We start from the raw sequence: 13,553 nt of genomic DNA, 5'->3' as shown, positions 1-13,553 counted from the left end.
AGAGAGAGAGAGAGAGAGAGAGAGAGAGAGAGAGAGAGAGAGAGAGAGAGAGAGAGAGAGAGAGAGAGAGAGAGAGAGAGAGAGAGAGAGAGAGAGAGAGAGAGAGAGAGAGAGAGAGAGAGAGAGAGAGAGAGAGAGAGAGAGAGAGAGAGAGAGAGAGAGAGAGAGAGAGAGAGAGCTTGCGTGCGTGCGTGTGCGTGCATTTCTGTGGAACCTGGACACTGTTGTGTTGCATCATTGCTGAGAGCTGATCTCTGTGTACACCTTTCTTCTTTTTTTAATAGCCTGATGCGATCATAATAGATTTTGTGCTTTCCAGCAGGAAACACAGTTCCAGCTTGGCTCAGACAACCTTATATCAATGAAAATGTTAAAATCTGGAGGTCTAATCATAAATTTGTTCTCTGGGGTGATTTGTTTGAGACTTTCTACAGTATATTTTCAGATTATGCAAAATCTCACACAACCTGTTAGCAATGAAGAGTCAGTGCTGCTAATAACATTCGGCTGCTACCACTCCAGTTTCTGTAAAGGTGACTGAGCTGTAGTCATTCTTGTAGCTTCTGAGCCAGTTGACCGTGGAGGCCATCTTGTGTTGGAATGACTCCTCATTTCTCTTGATACCCGGGTAGCAGGGGGACTTGATGTTTGTAGTTATTAGTCAGTAATGTCTTTCCACCAGCCTGCGTACAGGTCTCTATGGTAACCATCTGCTGCACTTGGCCTGTGGGGAGATGACATTCTGGCTCAGAAGGTTTTTGAGTTTATGACATTTATTTAACTTTTCACCCCGTGGTTCAGCTCAGGAACAAGCCGCAGATTCAGGACTCTCTGGGTCTGCTGCTTCTGTTTCTCTGTCGGGGTAGAGAAGATGTTTGTCCATTCAGCAGGATCACCGAGTCAGAGATGTTGCTATGGAGCCATGTTTCAGCCCAAAACAAAACCACTAAAGTCTCTGACCTCATGCTGCGTGTGTAATTTCAGCTGTAAATAATGCATCTTGTCAACCTAAAGGATGGCCTTTGGCAAGAAAAGTGATGGTTTAGCTGTTCTGCGCAGGTTAGCCTGGAGCCTCCTCAGCGATTTCTATACGGCAGCTCCTCTCCCATACAGAAGCACCTCTGGTCATCTCCCAGCTGCACCATGGAGCACGGAGACAAGATCTTATAAACGTATTCCAGCGTGAGTGCTGTGTTTTTGCATGCTAACGCGGTAGGAAGGTCATCGTTCTTCTGCAGGCACTGAACCGGGCCTCTCCTGGGAAGAATGAGCTTTTATTTAGTTTTCCTTTTCGTACTTAAGGCCTCTGGGAAACTGGAAATTTGAGGCTGTCTGAAATGAGCTTTTTCTATGCCTGATTAGGATTTCATCATCTTTGCCTTCAAAGGAATGACACCTGGAGGCAGCTGAGAAGAAAACTTGTGTAAATGATATTTATGTCAGCAAAGAAGCACCAGCAGTGTTCCAAATCAGTGTAATAGTGAAGTGTGAGGATCTTTTTAAGGGATAAAAATCGTTATAACATTTACAGCTGATGAGTGAACTTATGGTTTTTATAAAAGGTTAAAGAGAGACTTTAAAACGGTTAAAAACACAGTCATTTTCAAAGGAACGGTTGTGCTAAGCTAGAAATATCTTTATTATTTCAGATCACTTCCTGAACAGGTTATAAACAGAGTCGCTTGAACGTTCCTCTCATGAGCTAAGGGCTGGTCTGTGTGCAGTCGGCACCAAATTACACAGAGCGTCATGCAAACATTTTACAAACCTTGGTCATCTGTGCAATTAATTCATATTTGCATGGAACCTGGGGTTATTAGCTTTATCTTTATGATCTGCAAAGGTTGATGAGGCCAGTAATTCAGATTTGGTTTAATATGAAATGATTCATCAGGCAATTGTCTTGATCCTAAAAACAAAAATGTACTATTTCAGTCATGTCTTGTTTTACCTTTCTGTTAGTCTCAGTGTTTTTTTTTTTCTCAAAGTGAGATTTTGTTTTTGTCATCACACGGATGATCTGAGACGCTGTGATCACTTCCTGTCTCTTCCTCTGAGGTAAATCACTTCCTAAACGTCCTACACTGTGTTTGACGTTCAGAGTTTTAAACTGTCTTGGTGCAGCGGGGGCCGTGCCAGGTTTAGGATCATGTCATTGAATATGGGATGGTGAAATCTTAGCTCAGCGGAGCAGTTGTTATGGAAGCTGAGTGGGATCCATAACCCCTCCATCAGTCGATGGGGAGAGGCTGGCTGCGGTGTGACAGAAAACCACTCCACTGATTGGGTGACAAACACACACACACACACGCTCAGTTATTGAGATTACGCTTGTTTTCATCAGGGCTTGTTTTCCTCGTTGATCACCTGGTAATTACACGGTTTGCTGCTTCATCAATTAAACATGAGCCCCTGACACGCGGAGTCTAATAACGACGACAGCAGATATTCTGATATGATGTTACCGGCATGAGTCAACGGAGCCGTTCTGCAGAAGAACATAATGAACAAAGATTTTTGTGTCTCTAATTTAACTGGAGAAATGAAGAAGTCTTTCAAACGAGAGAATCCTGAAAGAGTCTAATGTTTCAGTCATTTTGAAAGGAAGGTTATATTGAAATATCTTTCATGTCCAGCTGGCTGTGGGGATTGTCGGTTTTTGTCCTTTCAAAACTAAGGAAGGAGGAATGTAACTACCGTTCACCATCAGTGAGTGTGGGGTTGCGGTGTCTCCTGCGAGCTAGTGCTGCAACACCAGCAATTGTAATTTGATAATGGCTGGCGAAAAGCTCCATAGCTGTTTAAAGTGGTTGCAGTAACCACATTTTACCACAGGAAGTTATTTTTACTTTATTTCTACATAATGCACCTTTAAACATTAAAAGGATAGTTCAGAATTTTTGAAATGTGTTTGTATAAAACTTAAAAAATTAATTCTATCTCACCCCAGAGTAATAGCTCTTATGTGCAACACGATTGATAGGCTAATGGCTAGTCTATGCCAGCCAAGATCAATAACAATTCACCCCTGACACCCAGAATGTCATGGCAGTCAAGGAAAACTTTATTTAACACATCTTCACAACACCAACGTCTTACACATTTGTTTTAGTTTAGGCTGCACCTGGACTAGCAGTTAGCACACCACTCGATTTCTCTAAACAGGGGCCTTTCAGGAAGCTGTCTACAACCAGTAACATAATAATTATTTATAGCTCTTATTCTAAGTCCCCAAATATAATTTTATGCTTCACCTCACATAGCATTGACATGCGCTTTTACTGATCCAAAATCTAATAAAATCAAATGAGCAATACAGGAAATAAAAAAAAAAAAGTCTGTTCAGAAGAACTAGCCAGCAGGCATAATAACCTATGTTTGTATTTTTCCGAGGGACAATGCCTGTATTTGTCAATGCTCCAGTCCTTCCAGAGCGTTTTATCTTTATTCCAGGGCTTCATGATCATCATTTGCATGAACTGGATTCTTTGCACGGTCTCTCCCTGCATCCTCTATCCTCTTTGAATATGTGCACTTGTGCTGAGTCGTTCATGGAAATCCTCATGCAAAAGAAGCAAAGTGTTTGCTCTGAGGTCATCCGCTGCCTGTATTATTCATCCGCATTATTTTCACATCCGAACACATGAAATATGAATGAGATCCAGATGACCTGGAACCTGGGATGAAGATGGACACAAAAGGGTACTTTTACTTGCAAATGTTTTTTTGTTGAGAATTTGAGGATCTTTGAATCAGTTTTATGCCCATGGATCAAAATGTCAAGTCACTGACTGAATCAGCTGGAATGTCTGCTTGTTTAGGTTATAGACATGAAAAAACACCAAGATTGCCTTACCTGTGTGTGCAAAAAAGCACATTTTAGTAAAAGTAACGTTTTTGCACAGTGTGACATCACCTTTTACACAACAGCTCTTTAGTGCTGCGAAACTGCTTCTCAGATGTATTTTAGTTTTTGATCAGGAAAAACCAATAGTCCTTTGATTTTCGTTCGACGTTTGATTTTCTGTATTGCTGTAAATTGTTTGTTTGAGCCAGGATTTTTTTTTATCAGCTTCCTGCTGCTCAGAACGCAACCAGAAGCTTCCACTAACAATAAGGTCGTTTTATTTTTACTTCTGCTTCTTAAAACAACAGATTCACACAGAGCTGAGCATGAAGATGTCATAAAGTTTCTCTGGAATTCATTTCCAGAGACTCATAGTAATACACACACACACACACACACACACACACACACACACTCTGCATGATTAACAACTCTTCCTCTTTGATGCTGGCTGTACTCCGTGTCTCACAGGTCCCACCCCTCCCGTCTGATGAGACTGGAGGTGTAGCTGACAGTGCCGCTGGGTGGTGCCTCACATCTCACTTGCAGATAGGAGTAATGAGCATTGTGGGTTGGGGGTGTTTTGGCTGAATGTGTCTGAGAGAATAAAATGGAAATGCTGAAATGTTCATATGAAGAAACTCTTCAGCGACATACGAGCGTGGCTGGGAGAGGTTAAAGTTTAGTAGCTGGACCCAGAAGGGGGAAAATCATCATTTTATGTATCTAAAAATGAGGGAAGTATAAAATAAAGAAAGAAACAAACATCAGAAACATTTTTATCTTATTTTGGACCCCTGAAGTAAAGCTAAACAATACATTAGGAGTGTTTTTCTGTCATTTCAGAGTGTGTGAGAATTACAGTTGTTATAATTATAAACTATCTGATAACATCCTGAACAGCCTCAGTTTAGAGAAATAGCTTTCAATTGGCTTTGTCGTTAGCTAATTGGTCCAAATCAGCCAGGAGCTTCCGAATATTTCATCAAGATTTTACACCACGTTTGGTTCAACAAAACAATTTAATTTACGAGGAACTATGTAGTTATTTACTCATTTTTAGACAAAATCAAGTAGCAATGGGTACCGAATTCGGTACTTTTAAGGTACCGACCGAATTTCATAGTACCGACTGAGCACCGATTCACGTCATTTGAAACGGTGCCTCGTTTCGGTACCTGTCCTTCATAACGAGAACTTGCCTAGACAGCTGCGCATGCGCAAGAGCGTTATGTCGTCGGTCGCTGCGAGCCAGTAGTAAACAGAGCAGCATGGTAGAAAGAACGCACGCTAAAGCTTGGGTCCACTTCACTAAATGTGATGGGTAACTGGGTGATGATGAAACCAGCGACAATGATCGAAGTGAGACATCCTCATCTGTTATGGGTTACTCCTCATGATTGTTTTTAATGTGTGTTTTTTCTCTATGTAGGTTGGCTGTGGCTCTTCCTGCAGTTCCTGCCCCTCTTTGGATCACCGGGGAGTGCCACAGCTGACTGCAGTTTCCTGATTGCCACACCATGTATTTAAGCAGCTGCTCCAGTGCATGGTGTGGCGTTGTTGTGTAGTGTTGCTGGTGTCTATAGCATTGCTTAGAGTCTGTGGTAGTTTTTGTTTCAAGTAAAGTCCTGTGAAGTCCTTTTTCCCACTTATGTGGTGACTTTTTGTTATTAAAATATCTCAGTATTGGATCTAGTCATCCTGCCTCCTGCATTTGGGTTTATTCTTGTGTACCCTCGCGTGACATAATCTTAATCTGCTCCGGTAGGTAAATAAAATGTTTAAGATAATGTTAGCTTGATATGTTAGCTTCCGTTCCGCTAATGGTGCGTTCGCTTTCTCCTCGGATCTCCGAATTTCCGACTGGAAGAACATGAACGCACTCTAAAGTTTGGCTTCACTTTACTAAATGTGACGGGTGATTGGGTGAAGATGAAACCAGCGACAACGATCTAAGTGTGAGGCATCATCGTTTTAATCTGCTCCAGCAGCTAAACTGTTTAAGATAACATTAGCTTGATAAATTAGCTTCCATTGCCGCCATTGTGATCAGCTAATGGTGCGTTCTCTTTCTCCTCGGAAATTCTAACTTCCCAGTAGGAAAAATCAAATGAAAAAGGACGGCAAAAGGAATGAAGATACACAGTAAATTTAGTTCACAGTAAAGATGTTTGCTTCAGTTTAATTATCAGCTTATAAAACTACAAGGACGATGTTAAAATACAAACAGTTGTATGTTATTTATCGTGATATTTATCAAATATGGTTATATATTGAGAAAATATACATTTAATTATAAAAGAGAATTAAAATATTAAACACTCAAAAGTATCTAAAATTGGTACCGTTAAGTACCGGTATCGATTCCTAGGTACCGGGAATTAGTACCGAATCGATTAAAATGTCAAAGGTACCCATCCATCACTTGAGGAAATTCATCAGCTTCTTTGAAGAAACAAAATAAAGTTTTACTGGTAATTTTTACCATCTTATATGGCAGCAGTGGCTCAGTAAGTAAAGCGGGTTGCAGGTTCGATCCCAGCTCTGCCAGAAAGTTCTGATGTGTCCTTGGGCAAGACACTCAACCTGCCTCTGTCGGTACGCCCCGGGGCAGCTGTGGCTACAATGTAGCTCATCATCACAGTGCGTGTGAATGGATGAATGATGCACTGTGATGTAAAGCTCTTTGGAGACCTCTGACTCAGAAAGGTGCTATACAAGTACGGGTCCGTTACCATTCATATTCAGTCTAATGATGCCTTTAGGAGAGGTCTAAGAAGGTATCCAACTATCTTAAAAGTCCCATTTCATTTATTACCTTTTTTCTTAAATATTCTTCACAAACACCAGAACATTTCAACGAAAATCCCACAATGCATCAGGATGAGTTTCACATTCAACAAGAGCACGTCTGCTCCACTCTGACCTTTTTCTACTCTGTATTTTCTGTATAACATCATCCCAGCGGAGACACCTACAAAAATAACTGGTTCTTGTTTCAGTCTCCACTTATCCTCTTCAACACTCACTGGAAAAAAAAAGAGGAGAGACCAACAAGTCATCAGACTAGAACGTTTATGCAAAACTGAACTTAAATATGCATGAGGTGTGTTTGCATTTGCCTTAGTCTGCACAAAGGGATGGGAGGGGATTCTGTCTACTGTGAGCCTCTTTTTTCCTACAAATAGAGAAGATTTTATTCTCTAAAGCTGGTTCTTGTACATTTGGATCATCTTTGCAAACATTACTAAAACAGAAATATAACTTGTTTCTGCGTGATCCATTGAAAGTATTCTGTGTGACGTTTTAATCAACAGGATGAAGTTATTAGCTATTTCAGGAGGGTATTAACCTCCTGTCTTCTTTTTAAGAGTTTTAAGACTTCATAGCTCCTCCATCATCTGTCAGGCTCTCCCTTACCACCGGCATGCCTTACATTCACTCTCCCTGCTTCCATGGTCACAGTCATGTTATTGTTTGTGACAGGTGGTTGTCGTTGTTGCTTCAGGGGCTCATAAAAAAGAAGCCAGTCGGCCGTGTTTCAGTGTCCGCTGGTGGTCTGAGTCTTCAGATCTGTTGTTGTCTAAAGGGAAACGTCACTGCAGCCGGTGGACTCGGAGCGGGGTCTGAATCCAGGCTGCGTGCCGGCGCTCGGTGTGCAGAGCGGACAGCAGTCTATTTTTGCCACGCTCTGAGTGGCAAAATCAGCATTTCTGTGCATTCGAGCACATGCTCCCTCCCACACAGTGGTAGCACTAGCACTAGGCAGCACATTGGGATGTTCTTGCTTCAGACACATCTCAAGTATAAATGTGATACTATAATGTTTTTTATGATTGTATTATTTTTAAAATATTGCTGTTTTTTTAGTGCATGGGCACGACCGCGATGATGGAGAAGGAAACACCTTTGTAGGATGCAGGTGATGGAATTTCTAAACAAAACTTCTACGTCTAGTCTTCATCTGTTTTTCATCCAGCAAGTCTTCCCACGATGAGAACAAGTGTGTCGTTGGAGAATAATGGTTGGACGAGCATGGTGTGTGAAGTGAGAGAAGCGTTGAAAGCAGTGGAGCTTTGCAGTAACTTTGTGGGTGGGATGGGACCATAATGGAATGGGATGTTGGGTTGTGGCTTTAGGGCGCCATCTTTCTGTTACCGTATAAGAATTTAGTATGCTAGCCAATATAAACAGCCCAGCTCTGGCTTTGCTTGCTGTTCAGCTGCTCCAAGCCGAGAATGCATGATTCATGCACACATAGGTGTGAATGCAGTTTGTGTGTGTGTGTGTGTGTGTGTGTGTGTGTGTGTGTGTGTGTGTGTGTGTGTGTGTGTGTGTGTGTGTGTGTGTGTGTGTGTGTGTGTGTGTGTGTGTGTGTGTGTGTGTGTGTGTGTGTGGTGGGGGAGGGGAGGGGAGGGGTCAGAGGGCAGTTTGGTGGAAGATTCATGGTCCAGTCATTAAGAATGCGACATCTGCAATGAGGACTGCAGATTTCTGAGGGGATTATAACTACGGTATTCCTTTTTTTGACAAACATTTCATTTATTGGTTGCCTACTGCGAAGAGCATTACAAGCAAAAAGGCAAAAAGAGATTGCTCTGGAAAACCATCTCCTACTGGCCCTTTAGCGTGCCCTTCCAAATCTGTCACCTTCCCACTGTGGCCTCCAGCTGCGCCAACGTTAGCCTGCCTTAACCGAGCTCACATCACAGTGCTTTACACCATGACAACACCTGCTGAGCCCCACCACACTTTGGCAGGAGGTGGACACATTAATGCCAAGCTAGTTTCAAGGGTGTTAAATTTATCCAGCCACCACTCCGAGCTCTGATCAATGCAGAGTTTTGTTTTCTGGCACTTGGGTCTTTCTCATTTAGGTTCTCTAAGTTGTGCTAACCATATTTGGGTATTTCTTTTCAAATAACACCAGTTGCAGTCTGCAGTCCATGAAGCCTGCCAGTCTCCGTGAGTCCCGCAGAGCATCTTCTCCATTACAGTGCTCAGTGTGAGTCGATACTGTCTCAGACAGCTGTTTGCCAGCAGTGAATTCACACCATACCTCTACAACCAAGTTTTAGGGTGCTTAACAGTGTGTGGACCAGCAAAATGTCCCCACAACGTGGAAATGTCCACACAGTACAGGTTAAAGTCCCAATTTGTCCACCTAAACATTTAAAGACAAGTATATACACACACACACACGTATGACAGCAGACCAAACAGGCTATGTCTATAGAGAACACAGAAGGTGTTGGAAACCACAAAGCACATCATTTCCACCTCCTCTCCGCTGCACCTCATGTGAGAGACGTTTGGTTTCCATCACACGCCCAGAGATCACAAACACACATCAGGACTTCCAGAAGGAGGAGCGTGAACGATGAAACGGGCCGGAACGGTGGCTCAGTGTTTTAAACGCTCGCTGGATAGGAAGAGAGAAAAAGATTCAGTCAGTGGCGATAACCAATTACTGACTCTGTCTCAGTAAACCTGTCCGTTTCAGCTGGATTGTCAGAAGGAGGTTCTTCTGTGAGAAAAGGTCAGAGGGGGGAAGGATGAACCCCCCCCCCCCCCCCCCCCCAGTAGCACAGTACCGAGATTAAAAGGAACTGAACAATCATAATTCCTAAAACGGGTTTAAGATGATTGCGTTTGACATTATAAATAAAGAGAAAACTAGGTTGCTTTGTGACGAGGAGGAGTGTGAAAGGGGAGGAAGAAAAGGGTCCTGTCAATCATCCAAAGCTCTGGGGGTGGAGGAGGGTGAGGTGGAGGGCTCATTTCTACGTGACAGCTTGTCAGAGTTTTGGATGATGCAGCTACCGCAAATTCCATCTCAGCATCCCACAGGAGGGGGGGGGGGGGGGACGTCAGAGATCACGTGGTCTCAGCTTTAGTGGCTCCACTCATGTCGCTGAAAGATGCAGGAGGATGGATAGTTTAGGAGAAGTGGGTGTAAATCCTTTAGCGTGTAGTAAGTGTTGCTGCTGAATTACACTGTTTAGTGTACCTTTGTCCCATATTGCATCCATGTGAGCTGTGTCCAGTGTGTGTGTGTGTGTGTGTGAGAGAGAGAGAGAAGCACGTTTGAGTGAAGTTAAAATGCTGAGATTGGTTTATTCTGAGTATTTTATGATTTAAATGAAAAATATGTTTGAAAGTGTTGTGAAAAACAAAATGATGTTTTAATATTTGATTAAACACAATTTAATCTAACATTTTATAAGGAAGCACATTACTTGTACTAGTTTATCTGCTCAGTTTCATTTTCCTTCAGTTATATAATCACCATCCACCCAAACCAGGTTGTGAAGGAAACAGATCCAGAGAGGATTCCCAGACATCCCTCTCCCCAACTCCTCCTGGTGGATCAGAAGTTATTCCCAGGACAGAGTGAATATTAAATCCCTCCGCCGAGTTCTCCTCTCAGTCACACGTGCCGTAAAACCTCCAGAGGGAGGTGCCCAGGATCCTTTCTGATCAAGCGCCCAACCTACTTCACAGCAGTGGCTTCACACCGAGCTCCAACCAGAGGATGGAGCCTCTCACCTTATCCCCCATTTCAGTCATGATTCATTAATCCGTCACTTCTTCATCCTGCCACTAATCATGAACAAGACACCAATATACATGGAGACCTCTCCTTTGAACCATGGAGCTGAGTCTCCTCCATGTCTCTACCATAAGATCCTGTTCCTGCTCTCCTCACAGGATCAGATGGTGATTTCCAACCTGCACTGAGAGCGAGTGCATCTTCCTCTTCATAACATTTAGCTTTACACTCTGAACTTATAAATTCTGCTCTCAATTTTGTTTTATTCTCAACTTCAGAGGAAAATTCCTCTCATTTTCATCTAGTTGTTTCCCAGGAAAGCCGTAAACCTCTCACTTATTGTGTAAACACACACACACACACACAAACACATGGGTGTAATACAGTACGCTTGTATCCTCTGACAGAGAAACACTAATTGTGTAATTGAGTCAGCGACTAATTCAATCAGAGAAAGAAGGACACAGTTTGTTTTACAGTATCAGGATACATCTGCGATCCAAGCCTCGTGTCTCCGTGGCTCTTTGTGTTCCTGTCTCTTCCAGAAATAAAAGCAGAAACATGCGTTTTGTTTAATGTTTAGAAATCACTTTCCTGTAATAAATGCACTTTTTTTTATCTTTGTCTTGGTTGCTCAGGGCCACGTCTGTCTGGCTTGGTGGAAACCTCAGACCGCTGAATACGGAGAGGAGGCAGAGAAGAAGAGGCTGGGTTCTCTGGGTCAAGGACTTTTTGGACAAGAACCACTGAGGCTTGATTAAAATGGGGTAGGTTTTGGAAAACCAACAGCTGCAGGAACTTCTGGCTGCAACAGGATCTCTGCAACATGAGGCTGTCTGTCAGCCGGGTAACCTCTGCATTCAGAGAGGAGATCAGATGTACTCCTAGTGAAAAACAAAACCTGATTTGCATTCGGGCTAATGGAATAAAGATATCATCACAAAGGCAGAGGAAAACTATTATGAAGAGAAAACTCACAGATGGAATTATTATTTCAGTTTATCCAAAGATATTTTCAAATGTGGATACCACATCATGTCCCCAGAGTTTATCTTCTCACCACCATTCTGCTGATGGGGAACCAGACCTTCCATGAATGCCAGGACCAATCAGCCTAAATCACTCTAATGGATCCAGCTTGAGATAGAAACAGGCTTTCAGAGATCAAGGGTTCGGAAACTCAAAAATATTTTATAATAAAGAATATGCCAACGTTTTGATATAACTTCACTCAGCTCTTCATAATAAACCCAGCCGAAACAGATCAGTGATTTGTTGCTTTTACATTTCATTAATCAAACTTTCATCCTCGTGCGTACTGTCACTGTGTCTGCAGGAATCAGCCCCTGTGCATGCTGGGACATGGTGGATGATTTACTACCCTGCTGGTGGGGATGAGTTATTCCCCAGTTAGCTTCAGTGACAGAGAGCAGAGACCTCCTGAGAGCAGGATGTTGGAGAAAGGCAGGGAAGGGGGAGGAGGGATGCATGCTGAGCACACACACACACACACACACACACACACACACACACACACACACACACACACACACACACACACACACACACAGGCATGAATAAACTCCTGACACACAGTCTGAAAATCTGACTCGCTGGCATTTTTATTCAATAGAAAAAATGTTGACATTTTCCTGGTTTTTACAGGAAGCCAGGTAGGCAGAGATTAATTTTTAACAATCTGACTTACTTTTTACCCAAACTCAGCACCTTACCACGTCTATCCAGTATATAGCCATTTCCATGTGTTTTAGATTAAATCGTTCAATAATCTAGTATAATTCTAGACTATAAAAAGCAACCTATACAAACTACCCAATAAAATGTAGGTAACATTTTGCACAAAATTTGCTTAATTAATTTATACCCCTTATGTGATTATAAATAGTACTTTATACTCATAATTAAGAAAAACTTAAAGGAATTGAGTAAAATCTTACCGACACTTATTAATAAATATTACCCAAATTTGACACGCATGCTGAAATCTAGATCATCCTGCAACTCTCCACTTACTGGACCACCTGCTCTACTTTCTGAGATATACTGCTGCCCAATGCAATACTGGTATAAATAACCATTTAATCAACTAAAACCAATACAAAATGCCATATTTGTGTTTTACAAAAGCTAGACTGAATTTGAATTCACTGTTGTGCCAGATTTTTTTAGACATGATGAATTATTCCCTTATAATTAACGTGTGTCTGTAGCTGTTGCTACTTAAATTACAGCACAGAACTGTAAACAGATACTCTGGCCAGCAGGTGCAATTGTTTTATTTGTTATTTAAATAAAATAAAAATGGTATTCCAGCAGTGCTGAACTAGTATTTTTGGGAAAGTTCTACACATTATAATTGGGTTATATTTGTTAATTAAATAAAATGGGTAGAATTAACTTATTTTTCTTCATTTAAGTCTTTAATATATTTAGTCACATTTAAATGATTTTATTGGGTTATATTTAACATTCCAAAGAAAAAAGATTTTCAGTGCAGTCCAAGAAGAGAACTTCTGAAACAAAGGGAAATGAAACTTTTCATTCTATCATTTGCTTACAAATTAGGCTAATATTTAAACTACTTATTTATTTTTTACTAATCAGTGGGTGTTATAGTTTTATGTTAGGTTAAATTTGAATAAAATGTGCATTTTGTTTTGTTAATTACTCTAAATAGTTTTTCTTTTATGGTTTATGATGTGTCGTCCTAATTCACATATTGGTTTGTTACAGTAAAATGCAAATGATGACACTGTTTTGAGTATTTTGCAAATAATCCGTGTTGGTGGCCTAAGGATTGAGTCTCTGCTTTTGCAGATGATGTGCTCCTGTTGGCTTGATCAGAACGTCATCTCCGGCTCTCAATGGAGCGGTTCGCAGCCGAGTGTGAAGCAGCTGGGATGAGAATCAGCTTCTCTAAATCTGAGACCATGGTCTTGAGTCGGAAAAGGGTAGAATGCCTTCTCCAGGTCAGGGATGAGGTCCTGCTCCAAGTGGAGTAGTTTAAAGAGCAAGTCACCCCCTACAAGAAACTTACTTCACTCCCACTTTATGGTTGAAAAATGCAACAAATGCTGTTGCTTGGCAGACAGAGAGGGCGGAGCCGCTAACAAATACACACACACACAGGCT

The 13,553-nt window shown here is 41.7% G+C and overlaps 1 protein-coding gene across 3 annotated transcripts in view; it reads left to right on the top strand.

Moving 5' to 3' along the window:
- Positions 1-13,553, top strand: part of arhgef49 (Rho guanine nucleotide exchange factor 49) — a 90,595-nt gene that overhangs the window by 49,388 nt on the left and 27,654 nt on the right. For all 3 annotated transcript variants that reach the window (XM_015965917.3, XM_054746673.2, XM_070544063.1), the window contains one exon: positions 11,039-11,167. The gene's annotated coding sequence lies outside the window, so the exon portion shown is untranslated. The remainder of the gene's footprint in view (positions 1-11,038; positions 11,168-13,553) is intronic.

This window comes from Nothobranchius furzeri, chromosome 14, assembly GCF_043380555.1.
Source record: "Nothobranchius furzeri strain GRZ-AD chromosome 14, NfurGRZ-RIMD1, whole genome shotgun sequence".
Taxonomy (NCBI): domain Eukaryota; kingdom Metazoa; phylum Chordata; class Actinopteri; order Cyprinodontiformes; family Nothobranchiidae; genus Nothobranchius; species Nothobranchius furzeri.
This window is presented reverse-complemented; position numbering and strand designations above follow the sequence as displayed.